Genomic DNA, 6,918 nt, shown 5'->3' with positions numbered 1-6,918 from the left:
ATCCTGCAGGCTGCGTGAGCCAGCTGCCTCCCCGGGCTGTCTTTGGGAGCTGGTGCTGTTTCCTGCTGATAGCTCTTTGGACCGAGGTCTCTCTCGATGAGTCTCATGTGTAAACGTACGTTTATCTCCCACAGGCGGGTGTGTGGTTTCAGTTCCGCTCGGCTGCCAGCGCGATAGATAAGGCCGAGCGCCGTGCGAGCCCGTGGAAGCTGGGAGCCGAGGTGGGAAACCTCGCTGGTTTGGGTCATTCAAAATGCAGCCAGGTCAGAGCCTGGGGGACTCTTCACGGCAGCGGGAAGTCCTGGTCCTTCTTTCACGTCCATGCGCACCACCGAGGGGAGCGGAGGCCTGTGTTAGCACTTGGAAATACGCCAGCCCGTTGCGGGGGGGCTGAATGCTGCCCCGTCTCAGTGCAGCGAGAGCCATGGGGATGGCTGTGCCCTCCTGCAGTTTCGGGCCAGACTTTCTCGTTTTTAAAACATGGCCCGTGTTTCTCCACAGTCAGCAAACCTGCCAGCCGCGTGCTACGCTCCCTAGCGCTCCCGTTTGCATAGATCTGCTCCAGGGCAGCAGGGCAGGTCTCAGGTTTCTGGGTGAATTTTTGCGCTCGGTTTCTGGCTGCCTGACCCTCTGCCCGGGCCCCTGTGCAATTCTTCCCTGGTGATACGGGGCCCCGCCTCACTAGCACTTCCCCTGCACTCTCCGGACGGGGCCGCCCAGCCAGGAAGTGACTGGATGCATTGTTTGCCGCCTGGCTGAGAATGGGCTGGAGCATCCCCCCAGAGACGATCCAGGGCGCCCAGCCCGGCAGCAGGGCTACTGCAAGGAGCTGCAAGTGGAGCAGCTTTCCCTGGGCGGGAGCCAGAGCTGGCCTCGTTTCACAGTCCGTACCGAGTGCCATTCAGCCACAGCCCCGTCTCCGGCTGCTCCCGGCCTGGCCTGCCTTGAGTCAGCTGCTTCTCTGCCGCAGGGACGGACGGGGCCAACTGTCCAGCGAGCACAGGCTGCCGACAGCCGCGCTGGGGTCTGTCCTCCTGCGCCTCGGCTCCAGGAAATCGGACCCAGGCAGTGTGCGCGCCCACCCAATGCCTGCCCCAGGCCGGGGGTGGGGGAGCCGCTCGGGGGGCTGTGACGGCCGGGGTTGCTTGGCAGGGCACGCACACTGCAAACCCACACCGAGGGGAGTAAAAACGAGACCGAGGACAGCTGCCCGCTGCCACGGGGCCTCCCCAGCACACGGCTGCAGAGGCGGCTCGAAAGCACCACATGTGGCTATTCATCAGAGAGAGAGAGAGACGGGATCCTTGTGTACAAAGACCAGCACCGGGGTCTTAGTTCCACGGCTCGAGGCGCATGGGGGCCTGCTCGCCCTGGCCTACACAAGGGAGTTATTTCGAAAGAACAAGCGGCGCGTCCACATGGCCAGGCCCGTTATTTCAAAATAGCAGGCTGGTTATTTTGGAATCGGCACTCCGGCTTTCCGCAGGGACGAGCGCTCATCTTGCACTCGTTTCGGGAGTTATTTCAAATGTAGTTATTTCCAGATCATTTCCTGGGGTAGCCGTGCCGTGAATGGCATCTTTTGCTGCCAAAACCATGCAAATGCCCCCAGTGCCTCTATTTAAAACCCTGGCACGCCCACATCTTGGCTACTGTGTGCAGATGTGGTCGCCTCATCTCAAAAAAGATCTAGTGGCATTGGAAAAGGTTGAGAAAAGGGCAAGATAAATGATTAGGGGTTTGGAACGGGTCCCATGTGAAGAAAGATTAAAAAGACTTGCTTAGAAAAGAGGAGACTGAGGAGGGTTAGGAGAGAGGTCTATAAAATCGTGAGTGGTGTGGAAAAAGTGAATAAGGAAAAGTTATTTACTTATTCCCATAATATAAGAACTAGGGGTCACCAAATGAAATTAATAGGCAGCAGGTTCAAAACCAACAAAAGGAAGTTTTTCTTCACTCAGAGCACAGTCAACCTGTGGAACTCCTCGCCAGAGGATATGGTGAAGACAAAGACTTTAACAGGCTTAAAAAATGAGCTGGATAGATTCATGAGCTGGATAGATTCATGGAGAATAGGCCCATCAATGGCTTTTAGGATGGGTAGGAACGGTGTCCCTCACCTCTGTCTGTCAGAGGCTGTAAATGGGTGACAGGGGAGGAATCATGTGATGATTGCCTGTTGCGTCCCCTCCCTCTGGGGCACCTGGCCTTGGCCACTGTGGGCAGACAGGACACTGGGCGAGATGGGCCTTTGCTCCGACCCAGTCTGGCTGCTCTGATGGGAAGCCTGCGGGTAGCTGAAGAGCAGGTCCCAGATGTCGCAGCCGGGGGTCCGAGGAGGAGCTCCCGGATGCATGAGACACGTTTAGCTGCTGCTGGCCAGGCGCCGCTGGCGATGGGAAGAGCCAGGTGTTGCTCAGGGCTGGCTGAAACGTGGGCACAGGCAGACGGGCCCGCTGGAGGCAGCACCGCTCCCCGGAGGTACAGGCCGGACGGGCACTGAGGCAGGCCCCGAGCCGCACCGGGGGAAGGAAGGTGCTGCTCATCTGACGAGGGGCGAGCAGCTTTCCCCCTAGCCCACCCCTGCGGCAGACGCTGAGCCCTGGAGCCAGCCAGCAGCGCGGGCGCTGCGCCAAGGCGGGTTGCTAGGTGTGGGCAGAGCCCTCCCTGCGGGGCCTGGCGCGCTCCCCCCTCCTGCCGCCCCAGGGACTCGAACCGCGTTCCCCTGGGGGCCTGTTGTTTTCCAAGGGCACAGCTCAGCGGTGCTCACCGCTGCCATCCCCACACCCCCTGCTGGTGCTGTGCAAAGCAGCCCCCTGGCATGGCAACCCGCGCGGCACAGGCTCTCCCGGACGCTCCCAGGCTGCCTGGCCGACGTCCCCGACGGACACCCGCCCACCCTGCACCCCACTGTCCATACCGCCAGCTCCGCGCAGCTCCCCTCCCCCAACCCGGCACGGCTCCCTCGGCCTGCTCCCGCCTGCGCTGGCACAGCCGTAGACAGCCCCCCGGCAGGCCAGCTCAGCACAGCCGTGTCCTCCAGCCAGGCCGGTTCACCCCGCAAAGAGCCACGTCCCACTCGCCTGCCTCTGGCCGGGAGGGCTGGGCCGCAGGCGAGCACGGACCAACGTGCTGGAGCTGGCTGAACGTGCCCATCTCTGCCCCGTGCGTCTCTGGTGGCGATCACAGGAGGCAACGCCCGGCTCCTGCCAGCACTGCAGGGGAAGCGGGACGTCGGTGCTGGATGGCCACCGAACGGAAGCCGTGGGCTCTGTCCTGAGCAGAGGCCTGGCCCGGAGCTTTTCTTCTGCTTTGCGACTCCGACAGCAGCTGGCGCTGGGCGCCGGGGCAGGGAGGGCTCCGGCGCGTCTCTGGCGGCGCTGGCGGGAGCGTCTCTCTGGAAGTTGAAGGGGAGGGAGGACGCTGGCCCACAGAAAAGTCACCCGGGGGCCACGCACAAATGAGAAGCAAAAAAGAAACAAACCAACCCTTGCTGAGGTGGCCCCGCCACCCTCCCACGTTCCCCTCGCACCCCAGAGTCTGGGGGGGCACTGGAGTGCCAGCCAGGCTCCCCAGTGCTGGGGGTGGACCCTGCCCCGCGGGGGCCTTGCTTCGAAAGGAAACCATTTCCTCAGTGGGGTGGCAGGGCCCTCCAAGCACTCGTGTGCGGGAGTGGGGCCGGAGCGGCCCAGGGCAGAGCTAGGAGTGCACAGGCTGCTAGAGTCTGCCCGGGAGCCACGTTCGTTCACAGGGCCCGTCCGTGAGCTGATGTGTCTAACAGGCCTTAAACGGGAGCCTCCGCCTGCCGCTTGGGAGGCTGAGGGGGGTCGCGACCACGTTCCCAGGAACAGCCGCAACTTCCCGATGCAGAGAGCACCGCCTTGTGGGGAACCTGACACTGGCAGGGCCTGCCTCCCCGAGCGGATAAACTCGTTAAAGGGGAGCCGTTAGTCCGGCCAGCTCTCCATTGCCGAAGCCAGGAACACCCGGCCTGAGGGGGGAAAATGGTCCCGCAATGCTGGTCAAAACGAGCGAGTCAGGCTGCTTGGCGTCACTTATTCCAGCCAGGTTTCTGGGTGGCTCTTGGTCCTCGTGCAGCGACATGAGCGCAGCTTCAGCAGAAGTGGCTGGGCCGGGGGGTGGCTGCCGCAGGAGATTGTGTTTAGTGGGATGCCGAGAGCGGCCGCTTGTTTTCGTAACCCTGTACAGCTGTGACCGGCCGTCTCTTGCCTTCCACGAGCCCAGTGACCTCCATGCACCTTCCGGGAGCTCAGGAAAGGGTTCTTTTAAATACGCCCCACCAGCGCGGCCGCCAGCGACGGGTTTCCAGTGTTAGCAGACCCCCTGCCCTGTGGCCTCCAAACTCCCGGCAATTGGCTTCCATTCCCGGCAACCAGCGGCGGTTTCCTGTAGGAAAGGGGAATGCTGCCACCCCCTGGACAGCCGGTGTATTCGGGGTGAGAGGACAGTCTGAGCCTCGAGGCAGCAGGGACGATGAATAGTACAGTCAGTTCTTCAAAAAGCAAGACCCCCGGGCGCGTCAGAAAAGCTCCCTGTTATTTCCGGTCAGCGATGCACGTCCACCTGCGTCTTGCGCTGCTGCTGTGCGCTGTGGCCACCCCTCAACTTTTCCACTCGACGCATTTTCAACCGTAGAGAGAACTGTGTGGCTGCTGGCTGCTTGGCCACCACGCCTTCCAACGCCCGTCTTCCAGCGCCCGGCTCTGGGCCGTGGGCTGTGAGGTTTGTGGATATTGCTGGTTCTGAGTTCAGTCCACTTCTACGGAGGGCAGCGTTTTTCTCTGGCACCATACGAATGTGGTGGCAAAGGGCAAGAACAACACTGGCTCTTAGCTCTGCCCACTTTCATTTGATACCAGGGTTATTGAAACACAGGGAACAGCCAGCTGGCTGGGAAGTGGACTCAGGACGACAGCAGGGAACACCCTGGTTGTCCGTTGCTGATTTAGAGGCTGTAATCAAGCCCACCTAGGCCAGTGAGAGAGCCGCACGAGTGGTCTCCTTCATCTCTAGATTGTTGTAACCACACCGGTCTCTGAGGACAGGGTAGTTTTGCTAACGGCACTTGTGTACCTAGAATTTGCATGGGGTGCTGATTGAACCCGAGCAGCAGAGGGGACCGCACGGCTCTCTCCGTCACGGTTGTGTGCAATCAGCCCGCACCTCACTTCACGGCCCTTGTGTTACGTGCAAGTCACTTTTGTAATAGTGTAACCCACACGCCTGCTGGGGGTGCTGCCCTGCCCCGCCTAATGGCACCGAGACCGTTCCAGAGAGAATGGGTTTGCCCTGCAGCCTCGGCTGAGAGCCAGCTGGCTTGTAGCTCGAGATGTAGACCGGGGTGAGGAACCTTTCCAAACCAAAGGGCCAAACGACATCCAAGTCCGGAACAAGAGGTCAGCAGAGCGCCTCTAAGGATGCCCACTGGCATGACTGAAAACGCACAACTTGCTGTGATGGGTAATTGACATGATGATTAATAGCAGCGTGTGACAGGGCACCTGCCCTGCACTGGCCCTTTAAGACCAGGACTCAGGCCCTGAGCCGGGGCTGGGAACAGAGGGGCCAGCGAGGGAGAGCCCAGCTGGCAGCTATGTAGTGCAGCACAGTTGGCTTGGAGAGGCAGCTGAAGCCGTTAGGGCTAGTGAGGGCCCAGCCGGCGGCTATATAGAGAAGCACAGTCCCCTTAGGAGGAGCCGGTGAAGGGCTGACTGCAGAGGAAGCAGGAGCTCCCAGGAGGGAGACCAGCTGGGGATAGCCAGCTAGGGCTGGGAGAGGGCCAGCCAAGATTTCCCCTGGCGAGGGGCAGGAGGCAAGGCCCCGGGTTCGGAGGCAGATCACAAGGCAGCCTAGGTAAGCGGGGCAGCAGAGATAACCCCAGTGCCAATGATGAGCAACCCGTACAGACTGTAACTTGCCCTGAGAGGGGCTAGATGAGGACAGTCAGGGGGCACTGAGGCACGGGGGGGGGGCGTGCACCCTGACACAGCATAAATGAAACACTGTACACACAGACTGTATTGAATGGGACGTCTGCTGCTGCAGCGTTGTGCACAGTTCTTTGAAGTTTACATCATAACTCATCAAATCCAGCTTCATACACCCATTCGGGCTGTTGTCTGTCAGTCTTATGGTGGGGGACGCAGCGGTCTGAGCTGAGATGCTCCCATCGACCGCAATATGGCCAGTGGGGAAGCCTCTGGTGTGTCTGTGCTCTGCTGTTCCAGGAGCCCTCCCTCCCCAGGCAGCCCGCTCCTGCACCCAGCACGGCCAACTGGCCAGTGTAATCCCGGTCTAATGGGTTCATCAGACCTCGCCCCCGCCCCCAGGCTGCCTGGGCTGGATGGAGGGCCTAATGGACAAGGCATCAGCTGCCAAACTGCAGTCAATGGGAGGAGCATCAGGAGGTGCTCGCCCATCCCTCACCCTCCCCCACCAAGACCCCAGCCAGCTCCTGCACCCTCCTTCCTGGCCAGGCCACCTGCCCCCAGCAAAGCCACCACAGGCCCCAGGCAAGTGGGCTGGGGCAGCACCTAGGAGGTTTCTCTTAACATCCAACCTAACCCTCCCTTGATGCAGTATCAGCCCAATTGCTTCTTGTCCCATCCTCAGAGGCCAATGAGAACAATTCCTCCCCCCACCCCCCCGTAACAATGTTTTCTGTACTTGAAAACCGCTCTCATGTCCCCTCTCGGCCTTCTCATCTCTAAACTAAACAAGCCCAGTTTCTTCAACTTTCTCGACTGACTCATGTTTTCTAGACCTTTCATTATTTTCATTGCTCTTCTTTGCACTTTTTCCAATTTGGCCACATCTTGCCTGAAAAGTGGCACCAGAATTGGACTTGGTACACCAGTTGAGGCCTAATCCATGCAGAGTAGAGCGGAAGAATGACTT

This window comes from Pelodiscus sinensis, chromosome 13 (genome assembly GCF_052426305.1).
Source record: "Pelodiscus sinensis isolate ZL-2025 chromosome 13, ASM5242630v1, whole genome shotgun sequence".
In the NCBI taxonomy this organism is placed as follows: domain Eukaryota; kingdom Metazoa; phylum Chordata; order Testudines; family Trionychidae; genus Pelodiscus; species Pelodiscus sinensis.
The sequence above is the reverse complement of the archived record's forward strand: the minus strand, read 5'-3'. Positions refer to the sequence as shown.